The sequence below is a fragment of the Meles meles genome, chromosome 11 (genome assembly GCF_922984935.1).
Source record: "Meles meles chromosome 11, mMelMel3.1 paternal haplotype, whole genome shotgun sequence".
Lineage (NCBI taxonomy): Eukaryota > Metazoa > Chordata > Mammalia > Carnivora > Mustelidae > Meles > Meles meles.
This window is the reverse complement of record NC_060076.1, coordinates 88498080-88522781: the sequence shown is the minus strand read 5'-3', so window position 1 is coordinate 88522781 and position 24702 is coordinate 88498080. Positions and strand designations below refer to the sequence as shown.

Below are 24702 nucleotides of genomic sequence, written 5' to 3'. Positions count from 1 at the left end.
TGTATATGTGTAAGATGAGATATTTACATGTATCGTCTAATACAAGAGGCTGCGGGGGAAAAGCAGGATAAGGCGTGGAGTGATGGAAGCAGTGGGGGGGGGTCTTCTCCAAGGGAGGGCGGGGACCTCCTCTCTCTGGGGAATCCATAGGAGAGCTGTCTTAGCGGGGGCTGCTTTAACAAGTAGACCACTGGCTGGGTGGCTTAAACAGCAAGCATTTCTTTCTTCTTCTTCTTTTTTTTTAAAGACTTTATTTATTTGAGAGAGAGACAGAGAGAGCATGAGAGGTGGGAGGGTCAAAGGGAGAAGCAGACTCCACGCTGAACAGGGAGCCCAATGCAGGATTCAATCCTGGGACTCCAGGATCATGACCTGAGCCGAAGGTAGTTACTTAACCCACTGAGCCACCCAGGTGCCCCAATAAATACATTTTTTTTTTAAAAAAGTGATTTATGTTGAATAAAGTACATATGTTTAAACACCATTAAAAATTGTGTTTCTGGGCTATAAAGGAATAATTGCAAGGATATATTTGAGGACTTATGTGGGGAGGTATATAAGGAGAGGTAAGAAATTTCAAAGAATTTAACTCGAATTTAAAATATTTGGATAATTGGAAATACTGGATATCCAAATACATTCACTTTCTTTAATGAAATGAGAAAAGAATTTAGCAACTATTCTTTCTTTTGCATCCTCGTCAATACTTATTATGTCATTTTTATTATAACCATTCCAGTGGGTGTGAGGGGTAATCTCATTGATCTGTGGTTTTGATTGCATTTCCCTGGTTATTAGTGATGTTGAGCATCTTTTCATATGCTTAACGGCCACTTGGATATCTTCTTTAGGGAAATGCCTGTTCAGATCCTGCGCCCATTTTTAATTGGGTTGTCTTTTTATTAAGTTTGAATCGCTCTTTAGCTATTCAAGATGTAAGTTCTTCATCAGATATATGATTTGCATAAAGATTCTTTATTTTTGTGTTGTCTTTTTTATTTTTTCATAATGACCTAGAAAGCTATATGTTTTGAATTGCAATGAAGTCTAATTTATTTTTTCTTTGGTTGCTTATGCTTTTGGTGTCCTCCCTAAGAAATCTTTGTCAACTATAAGATCCCAAAGATTTATGTCTTTATTTTCTTCTAAATGTTCTAGCTCTTATATTTTACTCTTTGATCCATTTCGAATTAATTTTTGTGCATGGTATGAAGTAGGGTTCCAGCTTCATTATTTTGAATGTAGATATCCATTTGTCCCATTAATGTTTGTTGAAAAGACTGTTTTTTTCCCCTTTAGTTGTCTTGGCACCCTTGTCCAAAATCAATGTACCATAAATACAAGGGTTTATTTCTGGACTCTTATTTCTATTCCATTGATCTGTATGTCACTTCTTAGTACCAATACCAATACAAACTGTATTGCTCACTGTAACCTTTTCATAAATTTTAAGTTGGAAAGTGTGAGTCTCCCAACTTTATTCTTCTTTTCCAAGATTATTTTGGTTCTTCTGAGTACTTTGAATTTTCATATGAATTTTATTTTTTTAAAGACTTTATTTGATAGAGAATGAGAGTGAGTGAGAGCATGAGTAGGGTGAAGGGCAGAGGGAGAAGTAGGCTTCCCGCCGAGCAGGGAGCTGGATGTGGGGCTCGATCCCGAAACTCCGGGATCATGACCTGAGCTGAAGACAAACACTGAACCAGGTGCCCCTTCATATAAATTTTTTAAGCCTGTTGTCAGTTTCTGCAAAGAAGTCACCAGCGATTTTAATGGGAACTGCACTGATTCTGTAGATCAGTTTGGGAAGCATTGCCATATTAACAATATTTAGTATTCTAAAGATTTTATTTATTTATTTGACAGACAGAGATCACAAGTAGGCAGAGAGGCAGGCAGAGAGAGATGGGGAAGCAGGCTCCCTACCGAGCAGAGAGTCCGATGTGGGGCTCGATCCCACGACCCTGGGACCATGACCTGAGCCAAAGCAGAGGCTTGAACCCTCTGAGCCACCCAGGCGCCCCAACATTATTAAGTATTCTAACCCATAAATAGAGAATGCCTTGCCACTCATTTCACTCTAATTTAATTTCCTTTAAAAATTTTTTACCTGTTACAATTATAACATCTTCCAGAAATTACAGATTTTATTTATTTATACTCATCTCATTTCAAAAAAAATCTGAGGTGGCTGACCAAATTGGTTATGACTATAATAGGGTCAAAACAACTAAGGAAGTCAGGAAGAGGGGAACCTGGTGATAGGAAAGTAAGACTGAAGGAATGGGGTTAGTAAATAAACACGTGCCTCAATGTATTGGATGAATATTTGCTAGATTGGGATAATCAGTTTTGTCCCAAACTTTCCAGTGGCTTATTTTCACCATTTAATATGCTCTAGGGTAGAACAAAATGTTAAGAGATATAAACCTTAGGCATACACGGTCACCTTTCTCCTAAGCTCCGCTGTTAACCAACTTCTTTGCAAATGAAGCTTGGCTTTGCTTTTAAATCTCAGGAAAGTAGCTCCTTCCTTTCACGTCCACCATTTCCAGCAGGAAGACGGTGATGAGCCCGGTTATCACAGAGAGGTGTCCCAGGTCTCCCTCCTGCATCTTTCTGTTCAGTAAGGTCCAAAGAACAGAGAGGCTTTTGTTCCCAAGCTCGAGTGCAAATACCCTCTTGGTAGGAAGGAATTAGCCATGGATGAAGGAAAGACTTTAAATTTCCCTTCTCCGGTACTTCCCAGTGTTCATATTCTTGCTCCGGAACAGGAGAGTCGGCTGCCCCTCCGGTCCTTACCCAGATGCAGTGCTCTCTCTGTGCCGGTGATTTCGTTCCCATTGAGATGTTACCTTAGCAACCAACTTACCAGCTCGCCTTATTAACATACTTCCTATCTGTAATCAATACTCATTAGTGCTGAATCACTTCTTTGCTTTGCTCTGTTTTTTTTTTTTTTACTTTATTTTTATTGAAGTACAGTTGACAGGCAATATTATATTAGTTTTAGGTGTATAAGTTAGTGATTCGACATTTGGATACGTTGCAAAATGATTGCCACAATTAGGCTAGTTACCATCTGATACCAAACAAAGTTGGGACGGTATTATTGACTGTACTCCTTACGTTCTATATCTCCCTGACTTACTTGAGTTCTAACTGGAAGTTGATACTCATTGGTCCCCTTCCCTTATTTAGCCCATCTCCACCCCCCTTCCTCTCCGACAGCCTTCAGTTCTCTGTATTTGTGAGTCCATTTCTGTTTGTTTCGTTTTGTAGCTTTCACCTGTAAGTGAGATCATACAGTATTTGTGGGGTTGTTTTGTTTTTTTTTGTTTGTTTTAGTATTTGTCTTTTTCCATCTGGGTTATTTCTTTTAGCACAGGGCCTTAGAGGTCCACCCCCATTGTCCCACACGGCAGGATTTCATTCTTTTCTACGGCTGAGTAATACTCCAGAATAGGCGTACATCACCATTTCTTCTACCCACTCACTCACTGATAGATGCTCCGGTTGCTTCCGTATCTTGGGTTTTGTAAATAACGCGCAGTGAGCATGGAGGTGCGTACGCCTGTTTGAATTCGTGTTTTCGTTTTCTTCACATAAATTCCCAGAAGTGGAATTGCTGAATCATATAGTATTTCTAGTTTTAATTTTTTGAGGAAACTTCACACTGTTCTCAGTAATAATTAGGCCAGTTGACTTTCCTACCGCCAGTGCATGAGGGTCCCCTTTTCCCCACATCCTCACCAGCCCTTGTTTTCTTGCCTTTGGAGGCTGGCTGTTCTGACAGGTGTGAGGGGCAGCTCGTGATTTGCATTCCCCTAGTGATCAGAGGTGTTGAGCAGCTTTCCGGGTACCTGTTGGCTGTCTTTGGAAAAAGGTCTGTTTAGATCTTCTGGCCTTTTTTTAACTGGATGGTGATTATTAATTTATTTACTTATTTAGCTGTTGGGTTGTATGAGCTCTTCGTATACTCTGAATGTTAGCCCCATATTTGACATATGACTTGCAAATATCTTCTCCCATTCAGTAGGGCTGCCTCGTTATTTTGTTGATGGTTTCCGGTGCTGTGGAGAAGCTTTTTAGCTTGAGGTGGTCCCACTTGTTTGTTATTGCTTCTGTTGCTTTGGCTTTGGGTGTCAAATTAAAAAAAAAAAAAAAAATCATTGCCAAGACCTGTATCTGGGAGCTCTCTGCCTTTGTTTTCTTCTTAGGAGTTTTAGGGTTTTAGGCCTTACGTTCGAGTATTTAATCCATTTTGAGTTAATTTTTGTGTATGGTATAATATAGGAATCCAGTTTCATTCTTCTGCATGTGGCTGTCCAGTTTTCCCAGCATCATTTGTTGAAGAGACCGTCCTTCACAGTATATTCTTGGATCCTTTGTTGTAAATTAATTGACCGTAAATGCCTGGGTTTATTTCTGGGTGCTCTGTTCTCTTCCATTGACCTGTCTTGTGTTACGCCGGTGGATACTGTTTTAGTTACAACAGCTTTGTAAGATAGTTTGAAATCAGAAGGAACAAGGCTTCCAACTTCGTTCTTTTTTCTCAAAATTGCTTTGGCTATTCAGTCTTTTACAGTTCTGTACAAATTTTAGTACTGTTTGTTTCCAGTTTTTTGAAGAATGCCATTGGAATGTTAACAGGGATTGCATGGAATCTGTATATTGCTTTGGGTAAGGTGAACATTTTAACAATATTCTTACAGTCAGTGAGCGCAGGATATCTTTCCATTTATTTGTATCTTCTTCAGTTCCTTTAATTAATGTCTTGCAGTTTTTAGTATAAAGGTCTTTCATCTCCTTGGTTAAATTTATTCCTAAGTGTGTGTGTGTGTGTGTTTTTTTAAACACAATTGTAAGTAACTCTCTTATATTTCATTATTACTATACAGAAATTGGATCTTGGGGCTCCTGGGTGGCTCAGTTAGTTAAGCTACTGCCTTCGGCTCAGGTCACGATCTCAGGGTCCTGGGATCGAGCCCCACAGCAGGCTCCCTGCTCTGCTGGAGTCTGCTTCTCCCTCTCCCTCTGCTTGCCACTTCCCCTGCTTGTTTGCTCTCTCTCTGTCTCAAATAAATAAAACCCTAAAAAAGAAATTGTATCTTGATTTTGTGTGTTGACTTTGCATTTTGCAGTTTAATTCATGTATTAGCTCTAATGGGTTTTGATGGACTCTTCAGAGTTTTCTTTATATAATACTATGTCATCTGCAAAAAGCGACACCTACTTCTTTCTTTCCAATTTGGATGTTTTAGGTTTCTTTTTCTCACCAAATTGCTGTGGTTAGGGCTTCCAATACTATGTAGAATGAAAGTGGTGGGAGTCCATATCCTTGTCTTGTTCCTGATCTTAGAACAAAGTCTTTCAGCTTTTCATTGTTGAGTATCTGTTAGCTCTGGGCTCGTTATATATAGCCTTTATTATATGAAGTCTCTTATCTCTAAACCCACTTTGAAAGTTTTTAATCTGAATAGATGCTCAATTTTGTCAAATGCTTTTTCTGATTTCTGCATCTATTGAGATGATGATACAATTTTTATCTTTCATTTTGTTAATGCGGTGTATCATAGTGACTGATTTGTGGATGCTGAACCATCCTTGCATCCCTGCAGAAAATCCCACGTGATCGTGGTATATCATCTTTTATTTTATTTTATTTTATTTATTTGACAGAGAGAAATCACAAGTAGGCAGAGAGGCAGGCAGAGAGAGAGAGGGGGAAGCAGGCTCCCTGCCGAGCAGAGAGCCCGATGCGGGGCTCGATCCCAGGACCCCAAGATCATGACCTGAGCCAAAGGCAGAGGTTTAACCTACTGAGCCACCCAGGTGCCACGGTATATCATCTTTTTTAATGTATTGTTCAAATGGGTTTGCTGGATTTTCTTTCTTTCTTTCTTTCTTTCTTTTGAAGATTTTTGCATCTATATTCATCAGGAATGTTGGCTTGTAATTTTATTCAGTTTCTTAGGTTGTCCAGTTTGTTAGCATAAGATTGTTTTTCATGGGGCGCCTGGGTGGCTCAATGGGTTAAGCCGCTGCCTTCGTCTCAGGTCATGATCTTCAGGGTCCTGGGATCGAGTCCCGCATCGGGCTCTCTGCTCAGCAGGAAGCCTGCTTCCCCCTCTCTCTCTGCCTGCCTCTCTGCCTACTTGTGATCTGTCAAATAAATAAATAAAAATCTTAAAAAAAATTGTTTTTCATAGTTTCTTTGGATCTTTTATATTTCTGTTATCATCGGTAGTAACACCTCCTTTTGTTTCTGATTTAAAAAAAGAAAAAAGTTTATTGAAGAGCCAGAGTAAATCCTTAATTTCTGTCATCTAAAATGGAAGTATATTTTGGTTTATTTCCAAGAGATAGTAAAATCTTCAGTCTAATTAATCTTCCAAAATATAAAGAAAGATAAAATCTTAACATAGTTGTTTTAGGAAATTAGAACTGGTAAAATAAGAATTTTAAAAACACCTATGAAATGAAATAGAGAAAATATGCCTACACACACACAGGGTTGGTATCCATAATATATAAGGCACAGATAGAATGATGTTACAACTAGTCTTTATTTGGATAAATGGCTAAAGGTTAAATAGTATCATTTTTACACATGAGAAACACAAGTATGTGCCAAAAGAACCAAACACGGTGATGATAGAAGAAATCCAACCTAAGGTAAACTGAGATTTAAAAAGAATAATTAACATGGTAAGTTACAGTGTTGGTGTGACCATGTAGAATGGGAAATAATTGCACATGACTGGTAGCATTCAAATTAGTACATATTTCCTGAAGAGGCAATAAATTATTTAACAAAAACCATTGTAGCGAACGTAACCTTTGATTCAGTAATTTCTCTTGGCAGGGGAAAAAAATAGGAAAAACAAATCTCGGTAGAACAGTGTTACTTTTAATAATAAAAGAATACATTGTTATCTAACACTGGGGGAAATGATTAGACAAACTAATAGCTCATAACAATAAACTATTATTTACGGATAAAATACTATGGAAAAGCCTACGGAAAATAAGTACAAAAAAAGGGTAAAATACTCTAAAAGATGATTTACAGTGAAGTACACTGATAAGCATGAAAAAGCAGAGAGCAGTTTCGGACAATCTGCTTTGGTGATTTTGTTTACTGTTTTATTGTGTGTCTTTGGTGGCAGATGAATACGATATACAGACAATGAGAATATAATTCACAGGATGTTATAAGATGGAGAAAATAATATGCAGGTCAACAAGATTTGGAGCACCTGATACCAATAGCCAGGAACTGGGATACCGGTGACAGTCCCTCCTCTGCTTTCCATAAAGGTGAGGATAGGATAATTGAAGAAATACTCCACAAGACTAATTGGGACTAGTATCAGTTCATAAAAAATGAGCCATATCAGGAGATGAGATTTACTTTGGGATTAAAAAATCTCTTAAGGGGCGCCTGGGTGGCTCAGTGGGTTAAGCTTCTGCCTTCGGCTCAGGTCATGATCTCAGGGTCCTGGGATCAAGCCCCACATCGGGCTCTCTGCTCAGTGGGGAGTCTGCCTCCCCCCCGCCTGTCTCTCTGCCTACTTGTGATCTCTCTCTCTGTCAAATAAATAAATAAAATCTTTTTAAAACAATCTCTTAAAAGCAGGTTTTAGATCTGTTATAATAGTCCATATCCAATTACATTTTTAAAATTCTGTACATCAAGAACAACTTCCTCAATTCTTAACCAATTATTGTGCTTTTAAGTACAACGATAGACAAGTAAACTTGAGGAAAGCAGAGAATTTCAGGAAGCCCACAGGAGTCATTGGAATGGAGTTTGACCTGGACTGTGTTGAGAAATAAAACTCTTGAACTTGTCATATCAGGTGTATTGGAACTGACAATAAATTCCAAGGATTTTAGTGGTTGCTTAAAATGGGTCCTACTATATACCACACACACACACACACACACACACACAAAGTACACATACAGATCAGTAGAAGGTAAATAGGTAAAGGGATGGTGAATTTCCTGATTGTCTGGAATTTACAGTGTTGCTTCAGTAGATCTCCTTTGTTCATGAGAATTATCCCTGAGAGGGGGCGAGACTCGGCCACGTCCTTTACAGTCTCAGTTAAAAGCTACTCCTCCTTACTTGTTCTTCAATCATTAACAGGTGAACAGATAGAACAGATACTACTTCCATGGCCATCATGGTTAAGCAAAGTCACCTTTAGCCCAAGTCTATGGACCCTTCGAAATACGGGCAATAATTTAGTTTCAAGGGTCATGTGTCAGGTATGAGTGCTGCTTTAGAACCTTCGAGGCTGTTCTCCACTAACTCTTGACGTCTGAAAGTTGCAGTGTCTCAGTTTAGCATTGGTTTTATGAGTATCCGTCGTTCCACCTGTAGGATTTCTGATCCTTCTCCTGTCTGGATGGGATGGGTCTGTTTTGCAGGGCAAAGTGAGGAGAGGTTTGGACCTGACATTGGATTCTGTCCATTGCACACAGGTTGAAGATCAGCCAACTCCTTTGTCTTCCCAGCAAAGAACAGCCTGTAAAATGAGGCTAACGTTACCCACCTCGGTGGGTTATTGGGAAAATAAGCTGAAATAAGGGAGTATGGGCCGTAGGAGCTAGGTAAATACTACTTCGTTTCACTCTTTTTAGAACAGATCTTAAGCTGAGGGCAAAGAGGATAACATTGAGAGCAGAGGGGAACAGAGTGGGGAGGGAATGAGTGGGTTTTGCCCTCAAGGAATTTACAATAGATTAGGGGAGACAATGCAGCGGAAACAGTGGTGGCAACAATGTTGAGCATGGGCCAAAGGGGAGGGGTTGGGGTCAAGCAAGGTAAGCCTTGGAGGTTGCACATCGGCAGTTGTTCCCTCCAGATCCCTCCAGATGGGAAGATGGGTTGGTGCTGCCGGCTCACCGTCCTGCGAAATCGCTTAGTGACAGAGCCAGACTTCAGAAAGCGCTAACGTGTTGGAATTATGCTCTTTGCTTTTGCAAATGGCCTCTTCTCCGCGGTATTTCAGGAAGTGTTTCATAATACACAGATTGCAGCCCTCTCTACAATGTGGGTGCAAGGAGGCCAGGAAAGGAGCGAGCTGGCTTCCAGCAACTTCCGGCTCGCCCTCGGGTTCCGGGCCTCCTGTGCTTCCCCCCCCTGCTCTCTTAATGGGGCCTCTTAGTGGGGAGCCTGTCCAAAGGGGATTTGCTTCTAGAAACTCTTGAGCTCTTTCCCATGACGCCGTAAGAAATCTTGAGTGGAGGAGATAACATTTTCTTCAGACTTCTCGTACGGACTTAGCACTCTTCCATGTGGATTTTCGGTTTTTTGCAGGCGTGTCTGCAAAATTTAAGTTCCTTGAGGGAAGAAGCGCCTCCTGTTCATTTTCTGATCAATACAGCTTTGTCCCACAGCAATTCTCTTCTCTCCGGAATCCTGCTGGCTGGCTGAGTTGCGGGGATCACTTCTGTCCATTTGTTGCGTGGTAGGGTTCAAGAGCGTCTGAAACCAGACCTTGGGGTTTGGGCGTATTCGGGATTCACTGGAGATCGAGTCACTTACCACTTCTCACGGAGGCTCTGCTGGTGTATTCCCTTCAGTCCACCTGAGGATCCGTGATAGTGTGTCTCCTTTCTCATTCATCTTTCTTCAGAAACTCGGAACTAGGTCCACCTCCCGTTTGAGAGAAGGACATCAGCAGAGGAGGTGTTGGTCTCAAGGCTGACAGCTCAACCAGTCGGTTGGGTCTGGTAAACAGGAGACAGCGGGGCCTAAAGAAAAGAATGAACACATCCAGCAGACCTAGGAAGGTCGGTGTTGCTCCTGGGCAAAGCTCTGAAGTCGCAGCCGACACAGAGAGAGACGTCAAGAGCACAGCCGAGTAGACAGGTTCGCTGGCCCCTTTGGCCAAGCCTGGTGGTGAGTCTTGGTTGTGTAGAGCAGGCGTTAGCAGCGGCTGCTGCCTCGGGGTGCAGATGCCCTTGGCGCCCATCGTCCGGGGGTGCTGCTGGTGACGATGCTGGAGAAACGGGAGCCTTGCCCCAGCTCTGATGCTTTGCACCTGCTGAGGAGGCCTGCCCCTTCTTCCTTGTCCGAGAAAGGAAGGTGTTTCTTTTAGGTGTCGGCCACAAGGTGACCGTAAATACTCATGTACCTGTGTAATTCAATTAATGCTAGCTTATTTTTAGAAATCATCTAAGAAGCTGATCATCCAACCACAAAATTGCCAGCGGGAAATGAGAAGCAGATGGCGGAGGAGAACCTTGCTCTGTGGGGGACGTGCTCATGCGGTATGGTGTCGCGTGCCGGGCCATGCCTTTTCTCTGCCAGGTTTCCTCCAAATGGATGAGCTCGCCGGGAGTTGCAGTCTAAGCTGTACAGACGGGCTTATCCTATTTTTCTCCATTAGTTCAGCCTGTGTCCACCCGTCCTTCTAACTGGTCGACGTGTGGAGAACGATGGCTAACCACAGTGCTTCCTCGAGAAATTTTGATAAAGCACGGTCTCCCTTGAGTCCTGTTGTCCATGCTGTACACAACCTCGGTGTGACTCAGAGGTCTTGGGGAGAACACTTGAATAAAAATTTTCGCAATCAGTTTGTCAGTTTGGGGCCCTTAGACGAAGAGTTTTTAACTTTCCTTCTGAGATTGCCGCTTGTTAAAATCCCTACACTCTGCAAGGGATCCTTGAACTAGTAGGGAGGCAGTGGGACTTGCTGTGATAATGAAGAGTAAGGATTTCGCTTCACGTACTGTCTCTTTAACTTCCATGTGACCCTGGGAAAGCCACTCATCTGCTTCACTCCTCAGTGTTCTCAGCTATAAAATGGAGGTAATTATGTGCCTACCTCATTGAGTTGTTGTAAGAAGAGATCTGTGAGAGGCATCTATGGGAGGCACTCCAATATGTGTTCATGTTTAGTGGACAGGTAGAATGATCGGTGTGCCAAGGTTATGCAGAAAAGTAGATGAGTTCATCCCATTAAGGAACTTACAGTGGAGTCGGGGAGATAAGCTGATGAAACCCAACCAGCGGGCCTAGGAATGCAAAATAATATGGGGCTTCTGAGAGTTTGGAGAAGAAAAAGAGGACTCCTGTGTGGGAGGCACGCAGGAGTAGAAGAAACGAGAAGAATGTTTCAGATGGGAGGGAAGGAAGGACTGCGAGATCAAAGGCTCAGAGCTGCGCGCAATGTACATCTCTATGGCTTGGTTGAGAACTTGGTTGGTGAGGACTGGTGGGTAGCAGGCAGGTGAGTTCAGAATGTGTCAAGTACATTGGATAGAGAAGATCTTAGTTCTTTTCTTCTATCTATCTATCTATCTATCTATATGTATTTTTTTTTTTTTAATGTGGTGACTGATACTGCTCCCTTGGCTTCCTATTCAAATGCCCCGAGACGAAGGGATGGGAATGTCTCTGTGGTCTTTGGAAGGCAAGAGGAGAAGCAGGATTGATGAGCAAGGAAGAACATGCCTATCTACAAGCTATGATCTGTTGGAGAAACCATTCTACAGAGCATTTGTTGAGGTCGAAAGGACGAGTGGAGAAAGCCCATTGGTTTGATTGTTGTGGGAACCTTCTGTTAGCCAGACAGATGGAGGCCAAGGCTCATGGTATTTTGTGGACACACTGCAGAACTGGGAGAAGCAGCAGTAGATGATGTCTCAGCTTCTGCTGGGTGGCTGAGTGACCTGAAAATAAAGCCCAATACCTTTTGGCCTTTTGGGGTCACTTTGCAGAACACAACCAAGGAAGTTGCCATTTTGGACTTAACCACTGACCACTCGGGAAGAATTACTGTATGACGTGGAAGAGGGAGGGAACTTTGAAGACAATGTGGATGACCTGTTGGAATTATTTTTAACAAATATTTTAGAACTTTTTTAGATTTAGAGAATTCTCGAGCTACAATACAGAGTGGGAAACACTCATTTTCCTTGATCCGTTATCTTACATTAGCATGGTACGTTCGTCCCAATTCATGAACCAACATCTGTATGTCATTACTGCCTGAAGTCCATACTTCATTGACATTTGCTGGTTTTCCCTACTGCCCCCCCCTTTTTTTTTTTTTGTCGCATCTAGGATACCATGTTGCATGTAGTTGTCATGTCTCCCTAGGTTCCTAGTAATTGTGACGGTTTCTCAGATTGTCCTTGTTTTTGATGACCTTGACAGTTTTGAGAATTACGGTCTGGTGTGTTGCAGGATGTCCCTCAGCAGGATTCGTTGGATGTTTTCTCCTGATTAGATTGGGGTGATGTGTTTCAAGGAGATAATGTGCTGCCCTCTTCACACCGTATCAGGATTACATATGCTTTTAACATGATGTCACTGCCGATGTTGATCTTGATTACGCGAGTGAAGCGATGTTTTGTGAGATTTCTCCACTAGAGAGTTACCGTTTCATTCCTCCCCCTTCCCAGACTGTACTCTTTGGAAGAAAGTCACTTTGTGCAGCCCGCACTTAAAAAGTAGGGGGTTCCAGTCCTCTTTCTTGAAGGAGGAGTATCTGTAAGAATTATGAGGAATTCTGGGGCACCTGGCTGGCTTAGTTGATGGAGCTTACGACTCGATCTTTGGATCAGACTTCAAGCCCCACATTGGGTGTAGAGATAACTGAAAATCTTTAAAACACACACACAGAATTATGTAGAATTCTTCTGTGTGGGAGATCGTCTGTTCTCCCCCTATTTGTTCATTCAGTCACTCATTTATGCCACTGTGGACTCCTTTATGATACACTTTGAGTTATAATGCAACACTGCTTGATTTTCTTGCTCAGACTGTTGGAGCTTTGGCCCCTTTATTTTAGTCACTCCTTCATTGCTTGACATTCCCCCATCCCTGTGGAGTTTTGTTTGCTTGTTTTCACTGATGATACAAATGCTCCTGGCTCATCTGGTAGATTTCTTATCTTGGATCTTTTGGAATTTGGAGCCAAAAAGGAACAACAACAACAAAAATGTATCTAAGTGTATAGTATGTGTGGTATGTTATTTATAGTAATACACGTGTACTCACAAAAGGTTTAACCTAGAAGTTAACACAAAACTGAAATGTTACTTTGTGACAAACATATTGTGAAGAGATAAAACACCATGCTGGCGAGGTTGTAGGGAAATAGACATACTCACATGGACAGATAATGTAACTATGTGTTTGGAGAGCAAATACAGGAGATGACGGAGCCCTTTGCTCCAGGAAGCCTACCCCTGGATATGGTACTTCAGGCAGAGGGAACAGCGAGTGCAGAAAGTATGAAGGCGGTCAAGGAATAGCAAGTTGGCTGGTGAGGCCACAGTGGAGTCGGGAGGGCAGAGAGATGGAGCCAGTAGGAGCAGGCACATGCCTGGGCGGGGGGAACCCCATACGTGGTAGGAGGCCAGTCACAGACAGTACACAGGAGTGCCTTGCCCCAGAGCCCTGCACTCCCATGGACCTGGGCTTTGTAGGTCCTTGAGACTTGAGCTTTTTCTTTGAGACGATAGGAGCCTATTGGAGGGTTTTGAGCAGAGGAGTAAGGTCATCTGATTGCATTTTTGAAAAGAACCACTCTGGCTATTCTGCGTGTTAAGAACTTGAGGGCAGAAGCAGGGGGTCCAGTTCTGAAGTCTTTTAATCTCTTGGCCTATTTTCATTTGTTCCTGGGACTCTTGATCTGTTTGTCTGTGTATGGTATAGAGTAGTAACTGTTGCACGTAGCTTCCCCATCGGCACGTGTTAGTGTTTTATTTTATCGTTCTGCATGGCTGCCTCTTAGTGTGTCCGTGCCCTGTTGCTGTTGTGAAAACTGACCATAAATTTCGTGGCTTAGAAGGACGCAAATTTATTATCTTAGGGTTCTAGAAATCAGAATTCCCAAAATTGAGGTGTTAGCCCGGCTGGGTCCCTTCTGAAACCTCTAGGAAGGAATGTTTTCTTGCCCTTTCCAGCTTCTAGAGGCCTCCACGTACTTTGACGTAGCACCCCTTCCTCTGGCTTTAAAGCCAGTGGCGTGTCAACCTCAAGTCTCCTCTCTCAGTCTCTAACCTCTGTTTCTGTTTTGTCCCCATTGGGCCCACTTGGATAATCCAGGACAAGCTCCCCATCTCTCAAAACCCTTAATCATGTCTTAATCACATAAAGCGGCACGTTCCCAGCTCCCGGGCATTAGGACTTGAACCCCTTTGGGAGGGGGCATTATTGGCCTACCATAGTCAGTGTTTTGAAGTTGATTTAACAGTTCCCCTTGTTGGATATTTTAAACTGTATCCAGGTTGGGGCTCTTACGCTATTCCCGAAAGACCTATTTGTATACCGAACCTTCTTTTATTTCAGATTTGTTTCAGAATGCGTCCCTTAAGATAAATATCCCAGTGTAGGTTTCTTGGTTTCCAGAGGGCATACACGTCTTAGGTATTTGCCCTCCAGATACACATTATCTTAAGTCCAGCGGGTATGTCCGTTTCCCTCCTGGTGTGTCCGTTTCCCTCCTGACTCACCAGCGTGGTTTCTAAAGGTGTGTTTCCGTGGCTTGCTACGAGATGACATGTCACAGTGGCATTAATTTCTTCACTGGCTAGGTTGAACCTTTCTGGCGTACGTGCAGGTGCGTGGTGGAGTGTGGACAGCGTGTGGTATGTTTTTTGTATTTTGAAAATAGTGTTTTAGGTTTTTTTTTGCTTTTTAGCTGTTATCTGGAGCTAGAAGAGTAGAGACAGAGACAGACTTGCATAAGAGCATGAGGCTGATATTAATACATGACATATACAGAACGACTTGGCTTTCAGTTCCCCAGCAAAGAGAATAATGATCTTCAGAGTGAAAAGGGATTAATTAAGAGGGATGTAGAAGACAATGAAATAATATGTAGGTAACCGGAATGAGTTCACATCGCTAGGACGTACTTGGTCGTATCTAAGGGTGTTGAGGGAGTTATCAGACCGCACCTCTGAGCCACTGCCAGACCTTTGAATAAATCTTGGAGAGTGGGAGATGTTCCGGAAGACCAGAAACATGTAAATCTTGTTCTGTGCAACTTTTGAAAGAGCTGAATTCATTCAATATATGAAATGTTCCCTTGCGAAAATTCTGAATGACCATCTCGTAAGTGATTTAAAACCCACAGCAGAGGGACGCCTGGGTGGCTCAGTTGGTTAAGCGGCTGCCTTCGGCTCAGGTCATGATCCCAGCGTCCTGGGATCGAGTCCCACATCGGGCTCCGTGCTCGGCGGGGAGCCTGCTTCTCTCTCTGTCTCTGCCTGCCACTCTGTCTCCCTGTGCTCGCTCTCGCTCTCTCTCTCTCTCTGACAAATAAATAAAAATCTTTAAAAAAAAAAAAAACAAAAAAAAAACCAAAACCCACAGCAGAGATGGCATTGACCCCTAGAAATCAACATAAGTTTACTAACGTGTACTCACCGTTCATCATGTCCCCTTTTTAGATAAGTGTTCTAGGTTGGTAGAGGAAAAGAGAGCCATAGACTTGGAAGCATTCGATAGAAATCTCTCACATGTCTCCTTAGGCACAGAATAGCAGTTGGAGGATGGCAGAACAATCCAGAACATTCACAGCCGAGTCTGTTCATATGCCATAGCACAGTTAATGACTGAGTGACAGCTTGGAAAGAAGCTCCTAGCGGCAGACCTTCAGACGTTAGCACCCTCCCCGCCCCATGTAAGAAGGATCCTTAGGACTTGGGTGAAAATCTTAAGAAGTCCTATATTTTATGTGGCCGATGGTACGAAGTCGAATGGACTAGCTAAACCTGTAGAATAAATATTCACACCATGAAATAAATATTGCCAGCTATGAAAATGGGCCCAAACCATATATTTAACAGAAATAATGAGAATTTTTAAAAACCAGGGTTGCTTTGAGAAATGAAACTGCAGTTGATTTTCCTCCTTTTATGGTGTTCCTGAATTTCCTTCAGTTAAAAATAAAAACAATAATAGTTATCTAGTGAGAACAGGTATTTTGAGTTTAATTCCTGTATGGTGGGAGAATGAGGGGGGCTACATAGGGTTGAGAGGCGAGCATGAGATCATGTACAAACCGCCTGAATGAGGCTCTCTGCTCAGCAGGGAGCCTGCTTCCTCCTCTCTCTCTGCCTGCCTCTCTGCCTGCTTGTGATCTGTCAAAGAAATAAATAAAATCTTAAAAAAAAAAAAACAAAAACAAAGAAACAAAAGCTGCCTGAATGAGAGGAGAGGATCTGGGTTTGGCACCGCCATCAGCTAGCTTAGTTCTCATCTTGGGCAAGCAGTCAGCATAGCCTTTCTGGGTGTGAGGTTTCTAATTCTTATCTGGACGTTGGGGGAGGAAACGGGGTGGGGGTGAGGTTAATCACTCTGTCCCATTCCCGCCTTCCTGTTCTCATCAGACACAAGTTTGTCCTCCTGCTCCTCAGTTCGTTGGCCAAATTTCTAGACTAGATGGAACCTTCCAGATTTCTCTGGATTCAACAGACCATGATAGGCCCTCTGTGAAAAGGGCTCCATTTTCTTTTACTCTACAAGTTCTTTCAGCTCTCCCTTCTTTGGGGTCTTGTGAGACCTCTTCTTTTCCCCTTAATCCAAGGTTAATTAGGCATGGCATTGGGCCCCCTTTGATCAACCAACCAAGACCAACATCTCTTCTTGTTGAGGGTTCCAGCCCATCCCTCGGGATTTCAGAATGAGATGGAGCCTCTCTTTGACCAGCCAGAAAGTTCTCCATGGGTTTGCCTAAGGGGGTCTTGCCCTCAGCACCTACATCCCCCCATCAGGCTACCCCAGACCAACTGGTCAACATCAGCTCTTGGTCACTGTCTCTTCCTGCAGCTCCGTCTCACGCACCATTTCGATTCAGTTGTATCCATAGTGAACATTTAATTTTGAATTTTTAAACTTCCCGTGTGATTTCCCCTCATTTGTATCTTCATGTCATCAGTTCGACGGGAGTGGAACATACTTCATGTGCCTTAACTTACCCTTGCCTTGTCAAATTTATCGCTATCGGGGGCCATCAGATGTGATCTAGTGTTTGTGTTCTTGCTTTTATGGAATGTAACGGATTGTGCACCTTCATACAGCCTTGCCTTTTGCCTCTTCTGTCTTAATTCCTTAGATTAAATTCTCCGAGTTGAGGTCTGTGATTGAGGGCTCCGTCGATAGGGTTCTTGGCTTCCTATGGGGCGCTTTTGTTTTGACTGACAGCGATGAAAAGAGGTGATTTCAGCACATGAATTCTTTCTTGAAACCTTTAAAATATTTCAGAATTCCATGCTTACATGGGAACATGTACATTTCAGCCTCCTCCCAGGGCTTCCCTCAATCCCGAAATCATTCCGGTGGGAGGGCTGGGGCACCCCCTCAGGTCGCCATACTGTCCAGCCTGCTTGTCCCTAAATTCCTCCTTGGGCTTCCCCTACCTTGAATTCTTGCGGGGGTCAGCACTTCTGCATTTTCGCAGCTCATTTCAGGCACTCCCAGCTCGGCCCTGCCTCTGCGTGCTCCAGGCTTTGCCGCTAAGTTCGGGTTCTAACTCTCAGTTAATTCCTGCCCAGCCCGGGCAGCAGGGGGATGGTCCGATCGTCCAGGCTCCCGCTCACTCTCAGCTCGCCTGCGTAAGTCTGTCTCTCGGGTTCATGGAATATGTACCTGGTTAGCATGTGAGCAGGAAATGAGCTCCCTGCCATGGCTGGGATCGGGGGAGTCTCTTCACTTATCTTAGTAACAGGTGTTTCACTTGGGCCTGTCCTCCTCTGCCCCTGTGTCCTTGGAGGTCACCTCCCCACCCCTTGCCTAGAAAGCTCTCCCAGCCCAGCCAGCTTGAGATAAGCAGAGTGAACTAGGAAGCCAGTCCTGTGTGGCCCAAGGCTGTTCTGTGCACGTGGGTGTGCATCCGATGTCTGGATTTCCTTCCTTCAGAAGTGCGAGGTAGCAGGACCCATCCTCTCATCGGACTGAGATGCTGCTTTGTTCTTAACAAGCTTCATGTTCACAGAAAGGAAGTTCAGGTGGGGTGCTTCCAGAGAAGGTGTGCAGCCTGTCTACCCTCTGTGCATGCTTTGGGGCGGGGTAAATGTTGCGTCGTTCTAATACAGCACGATGCCTCGGAGCGGAAGTTAAGGGGCTGCTCATGTGTGTAGTTAGCAGCAGTGGAGGACAGAGAGCCTGTTTGTTCTCTGCAGTCAGAGCTGCCTGGCTTAAGGTTAGGAGTGTCTTCTGATAAAGTTTCAGCTTGACACTCTCGGGCAGTGGGATTCTTTGCAATGCGGGTGTGAGACCTTTGTAAACCAGACTCCGATTCAGTGGCCGTGACAAAGTCATCAGCGCTCCTTTAGCAACGGACTTGTTTGCATGTCATAAAACGATGATATAATGCCAGGCAAATATTTATTTAGCAAGAAGTGTAGGTGTGCACAGTAAGACTTGCCCTTTCCTTATGGAGTATTTCCTTACGAAGTTCATTCGTCCCTGACTCTAGGACACGGTGATATCATGGGAGGGGCCCAGGCCATAAATGTCACAAGATCTGAGTTTAAGCTATGGTTTGGCTCAGTTGTCTACTAGTTGTGAGACTTCAGTTGGGCAAGTCACTTGGGGTCCGGAGGTGTTTGGCCTGCATAATTGGGAGGGATTGGGAAAAATACGGAATTAGGTCATTTCTAAAGACATTTTTGCTTTATAGTATCTAATCAGTACTTTTTTTTTTTTTTAAAGATTTTATTTATTTATTTGACAAGTAGGCAGAGCACCAGGCAGAGAGAGAGAGGGAGAAGCAGGCTCCCCACTGAGCGGAGAGCCCCATGCGGGGCTTGATCCCAGGACCCTGGGATCCTGACCTGAGCTGAAGGCAGAGGCTTTAACCCACTGAGCCACCCACGCGCCCCTCTAATCAGTACTTTTTTTAATAAAAAATGGTTTTATTTATTTGAGAGTGAGAGAGTGAGAAAGACAGCATGAGCAGGGGAAGGGGCAGAGGGAGAAGGATGTTCCTCACTGAGCAGGGAGCCCGACACAGGGCTCGATGCCAGGACCCCGTGATCAGGACCCGAGCCAAAGGCAGCCACTTAACCCACTGAGCCACCCAGGTGCCCCTCTAATCAGTGTTCCTAAATGCCATTTCACCTCCCATTATACAATTACTTGCCCATTTCACCAGACTTGGAAGTACAGAAAATTATTAAGAAAAATAGATAACCTGTATTTCCATCACACAGGCAAAATAACTATTCATATTTTGAAGTATCTGCATCCAATCTTCATTCTAAAGAGGTATAGCTAAGAGGGGCGCCTGGGTGGCCCAGTGGGCCGAGCATCTGCCTTCAGCTCCGGTCATGATCCTAGGGTCCTGGGATCAAGTCCCCACATCGGGTTTCTCTGCTCAGCAGGGAGCTTGCTTCTCCCTCTCCCTCTGCTCCTCCCCCTGCTTATTCTGTCTCTCTTTCAGATAAATAAATAAATAAATAAATAAATAAATAACTTTTCTAAAAGGCCAGAAGCATGTGAGACTGTGGGTATAACATTGTGTGCATATATACTGGGGTCCTACCATACGTATGATTGTGTCGGGTGATTTTTGTTTTACACAACATTGTACCATGAGCATCATCCATCTTGTGTTCTCGGAGCAGGGCTGTGAGCCTTCATGTAAGACTAGATAGCCTTGGTCATTCGGCAGTATCTTTTCAACTTTCCCTATCAGACACCATAGCTCGGGCACTCTTCAGGCTAAACACACTTGGCTTGCAGACATCCCCCCTGAGTACAGATAGCCCGCCAGCCTTTGCCAGTCCAAAGAATAAGCAGTAGGAAAACCCAGAGCACTCGGTGCCTTCTTGCCACCCACTGCAGGGGGGCAGGGGGCCAGCGGGGCACACGGCAGGTCAGAGTTTGTGTGACAGTGCAGGGGACGCATTGCGGTCTCTGATGACCTCTTCGTGCATGACCAGGTCAAACAAGGCGGATGCGGGGCAAAGGAAGGATGGAGGGAAAGTTTGTAATCAAGCCTTGCCTTCCTCTGCCTTCCTCTGCCCCGGCTCTTACTGCCTTTGACACCCCTCCTCCGCTCCCCCCACACCGCCCCCCGCTCTTCTGCAGGGGGCCTGTTGCATTTGTTCCTGCTGCAGCTAAAGTCCTTATCGCAGAGTAGCTGCAAGTTTTTTGTGGCTCTTGCTGGGTGTGGGAGGGGCAGGGTAGGTTTCAAGAAGTCCGAACGGTGTGTCCCTTCTTCAGTGAGCTGCTAAGTTGGAAGATAATCGAGTTCAGAAGAACTTGTGAAGGTGAATGGGGACTATTTTAAAGTCACTTTCTGTGTGTGTGTGTGTGTGTGTGTGTGTGTGTGTGTGTGTGTGTTAGTACTTCCACGACATCACGGGTTACATTGGTTTTGGTGGGCTTGCGCATGCCAGGACACGTCTGCAGTAGGAAATAGTCTGTTGAATGGGAACTTGAACAGGTGCTCTCAGAGGCTCCCTCCAGTTCTAAAATTCTGTGATTTGTGATTGTTTCTATGGGAAGGAGCATTCCAAGTTCCGAACAGGGGAGTTGTGGATCTCCACTCCTTTGAGGTGCGAACGCCCAGAGGTAAAATCGTCCTTAAAAATGCAGGTGGGTGTAGGTCGTTCACTGCGTGTGTAGATAATAGTGAGGAAAGTCCTGTGGATTCAGACTGCCCCCTTCAGAGCCTCCACAGGTTCCCTCCTCACAGCGGTTGTTTGAGGTGGGCCTTGTTGCCTCCGTTTTAAAGGTGGGGAAGCCGAGGCCCAGCAGAGCCAGCACGGGACTGCAGACCCATCCAACCCCAAGTCTTGTGACCTTTCTTCCCTGGTGCCTAATGCCTCCCAGCCCTGTCCTAGCCAGCCTGCCTTCTCGCTGCTTCGCCCCCCAAGGTCCTTCCACAAGAGAGGTGAATGTTAATTCCTTTCGATAGGTGTGTGTTCCTTGCTCTGAGAGACCCGAAACGTTGACTCTCATGCATGGAGTCATGGACCACGTTGGAGTTTTTCCCTCTTTCTCAGTGGGGAGTGCACGGGTCGTGGACCTGCTCTCAGACTCTGTGGAAAGATGAGCCTGAGGAGAGGGTTTTATATCAAATGACAATGAGGTATCCAATTACAAGATTCAAGTAAACATACCCGAAATCATCTGTGGGGAATAGAATGGAGTAGTCAGCAGTGATGGGTAGCAGGCCCCTGTCTGTCTCTCTCTCTCTCTAACATACTTAACAGCAGTATTCACATGAATCTAGCTTAAAGTGTGAGCCAGGATATACATTCATTTGTTCATTTACTTTTTAGCCATTGGATTTTTGAACCCTCTTCTGTACATAGATTCCATGCCAGGCCTCAGGGGACACAAAATGAATGAGACACTGTCCCTGCCTTCGGTCTGAGAATCTAGTGGACAGCAGGCCCAGAAACACCTTTTTTTTTTTTTTTAAATTTTTTAAAGAGGGGGAGAATGAAAGAGAGAGAGAGAGAGAGAGCATGAGCAGAGGGAAGGGCAGAGGCAGAGGGAGAAGCAGGCTCCAGGCTGAGCAGAGAACCTGATGCGGGGCTCGATCCCAGGAGATCATGACCTGAGCTGAAGACAGATGCTTACCTGACTGAGCCAGCCACGCAGGCCCCCCAGAAACATCTTTTTTTTTTTTTAAAGATTTTATTTATTTGACAGACAGAGATCACAAGTAGGCAGAGAGGCAGGCAGAGAGAGAGGAGGAAGCAGGCTCCCCGCTGAACAGAGAGCCCGATGTGGGGCTCGATCCCAGAACTCTGGGATCATGACCTGAGCTGAAGGCAGAGGCTTTAAACCACTGAGCCACCCAAGCGCCCCCCCCCCCCCCCCCCCCCCCCCGCCGAAACATCTTTTAAAATGAGCTCGGTTTTAAATGTGCTCCCGTAAGAAGTAGGGCTTATGTGTGAAGAAGAATCTGTTCTACCTGGTACGGATTGGGTGAGCGTTACTTCTAGTAAGGGAACGTCTCAGCCGGTGTGTGTTCACTGGCAAGGGCCCCCGGAAATACAGTCATGCCCCACCCCGGTCTGACTTTCCTGCGACCCGTACGGCAAAGCGAGAACGAATACAGGGACTTGGGCCCCGTCTCATGCTTGGTATCCTGGGGTTCGCTGCTGGGGAGGAATTGGGGCTCTGGGCTTCTCAGCTGGATCCCCATGGAAGGAAGGAATCTTCTTAGGATGACACCTGAGGCCCACACTCACGATCCTTGACATTGGGGACCTCGGTTGGAGCCTGTTTCACGAGGATCAGAGCTGAGGGCAGGGGTGGGATGCTCCCTGAACCGCGTTTGTGTTTCTGGAAGAGCAGCAGGGTCCGGGGCCTGCGAGTGTCTGCTGGGGGCAGGAGGTCACTCGCCCCGGTTACTGTAGAGGCAGAAGGTTCTCCTTGGCTCCGCGAGGGCTGGCGGCGTCCCGAGGGGAGCCTGGTGTTCAAGGGCAGGCGCGGCGGACCTCGTTTTGCACCGTCTATTTCCCACGAACCGCGCTGCCGCGAGGAGGTGCCAGGTGTCATTTGCCTCGGACAGACAGACGTTAGAGGACGCCTTCAAAACACAGCCTGTCTCCGCACTCGCTCTCCCATTAAAAGTTACTCAGCCAGAAAGCCGTTTCCCCTGTTTCTGGAGGAAAACCCGTCACGTGACCATTCGGACGGCTCTTAAATTATAAAGCGTCCCGTTTTAATGTGCCACATACGTAAGGGTCCAGTATCCCACCATCGTCGAAGCTCCTGACTTCATTCTCGGGGCTCTTAGAAGCCGTCTTGGGGGGGTCCTCAGAGATGGCCTCACCCTGTCCTCGGGGACCTCTTACCTCCAGCCGCCTTGGTTTGGCTGCTTGTTGCTCCTGCTGTCTCCGTCTCTGGAAAGGCCACTGGCCCATTTACTGTGTCTGCTGGGTTCCATTGCTGTGCCCCTGGCCCTTGGCTGGCGGAGCCTGACAGAGCCCCATACGCAGGCTCTTGGCGTGACTCCAGGTCTGGGCCGTGGCAGAGACTGCCGCATCCTTTGTCCCCTGACATTCAGGGACCGCGGTGTAATCCCAGTGGCGGTGTTGTGTCCTTTGGCTTGTCGGTCAGCGTTCAGCCGGCCGTCACCAGTTAGATGGTGGTGTCTCCTGCATTATGGGGGTCTCGTGGTCTCCAGCTGATCTCCCTGGGCTACAGAGGGTCGGGTAGGGACTCCCACCTCTTCCCTAATCCTCTGCTCTAGGACCAGACTGCAGGTGACCTGATTCAGTCATTCCTCCTTTTAGCCTCCAGAAGCCTAACACATTTGCGCCCTCACTGTGGGTGAGGTCAAAATCAGCGCACTTGTTCTGCGAGGAATGGTATCTAGGCCTGGCACTTCGCTTTGAATCAGATAGCTAGTCGCGTCTTAGGGGCTCAGTGGACGTGTCCGTGGTACCATCCTGGGATACTCTTTTGGGAAGCAGTGCTTATCCTACGCTCTACTTTGGAAGGTTCACAAGACACACACCATAGAAGAGGGTTCCAGGTGGCCTGCCCTTGTTGCTCTAGCCTCTTCCTCTCCTGACCTTGCTGCCCCAGGGCCTGTGCTCACACCGTATCTCCTCGCTGGGAGCTCACTGCCAGCTCCCTCTTCCTTCTTTGCAGTGCTGACTCCCTCTGAGCCTTTGGGATGCCCCAGAAAAGACTTTCTTGTCCCCCTCCTCCACCACCTAAGTAGATCACCCCTAAGTCCCTGCCTCTGCATCTTCTCTTTATTTCCTTCCTGGCGCATAGTATGGACGATATCTTTTCAAAATATAAATTACATGGACTGTTGAGGATTTCTCTCTCCCATCAGGTTGTAAGCCCCATGAAGGAAAAGTCCTGCCTGTTCTGTTCAGCAACATGTTCCTAATTGGTGCCCACTAAATATTTGTTGAGTAAATGAATGAAGGCATGAATGAAAAAGTCAACGTTGTTTAAGCTCTGATTTCCCAAAGGGATCTCTGCTTTCCTGGGAACGCTGAACTTCGGGGGGGCGTGGTCACATGGGACGCTCAGGTAGAGTTTAGGCAGTGTGGAGAAGAGCCTTAACTTCTGCGGTATACTTTTTTGGTCATTATTACCCCCCGCCACCCCCTACCAACTCTCACTTCATTGTCACTGTTTTCCAGTAAGAACTTGATTTAAGGCTAACAGAGTGGGGCCATCCCCCTGTTTTACAGATAAGTACACCAAGGAGGAGAAGTTAGGTGTGGGCTCCCTGAATGGGTTAATGGCAAGCATGGCCCAGAGCTCAGCACTCCCAGCTCCATCCTGGGCTGGTCCGCTTCTGTCTCCTCTGCTGTCCCTGTTGTCCCAGCTGTCCTCTGCCCTCAGAGCAGGCCCACAGGTGTGGGATGAAGAGCCCAGAACCCGTCTCACATGGCCCAGAGCAAGAGCATTTTTCTTGCAGATGCAGCAACTAGGAAAAGAGTGTATCTCTTGTCCTTGACTGGCACGGCTGGAAGTTCACGGCTGATGGGAAGGTCTTCCTCCCCGGGGAGAAGCAGAAGCCGGATTTTGAAGGAAGGTGGCAGGCTTGAACTAGGTTGGACGATTGCTTTCTCTTTCCTTCTTTCCCCCCGTCACTCTGTAGACCTTCCCCACCCCACCCCAAGTGCAAGAACCTCACATTGTTCCTTTGACATGTTTTCCTCCCTTCGAGGCCCATCGGGGCAGCCCAGACTCTCTGGGGCGCTGACCTGTGCGTAGACTTGCTT

General features: G+C 45.5%; 1 protein-coding gene across 4 annotated transcripts in view; it reads left to right on the top strand.

The window, feature by feature from the left end:
- The window catches only part of PIP5K1B (phosphatidylinositol-4-phosphate 5-kinase type 1 beta), a 290374-nt gene that overhangs the window by 16629 nt on the left and 249043 nt on the right, over positions 1-24702 (top strand). The window contains exon 1 of one of the 4 annotated variants that reach the window (XM_046022088.1): positions 17967-17988. The exons of the other annotated variants lie outside the window; for them this stretch is intronic. The gene's annotated coding sequence lies outside the window, so the exon portion shown is untranslated. Of the gene's footprint in view, positions 1-17966; positions 17989-24702 lie in introns of those variants that run through there. 4 annotated transcript variants of the gene reach the window in all.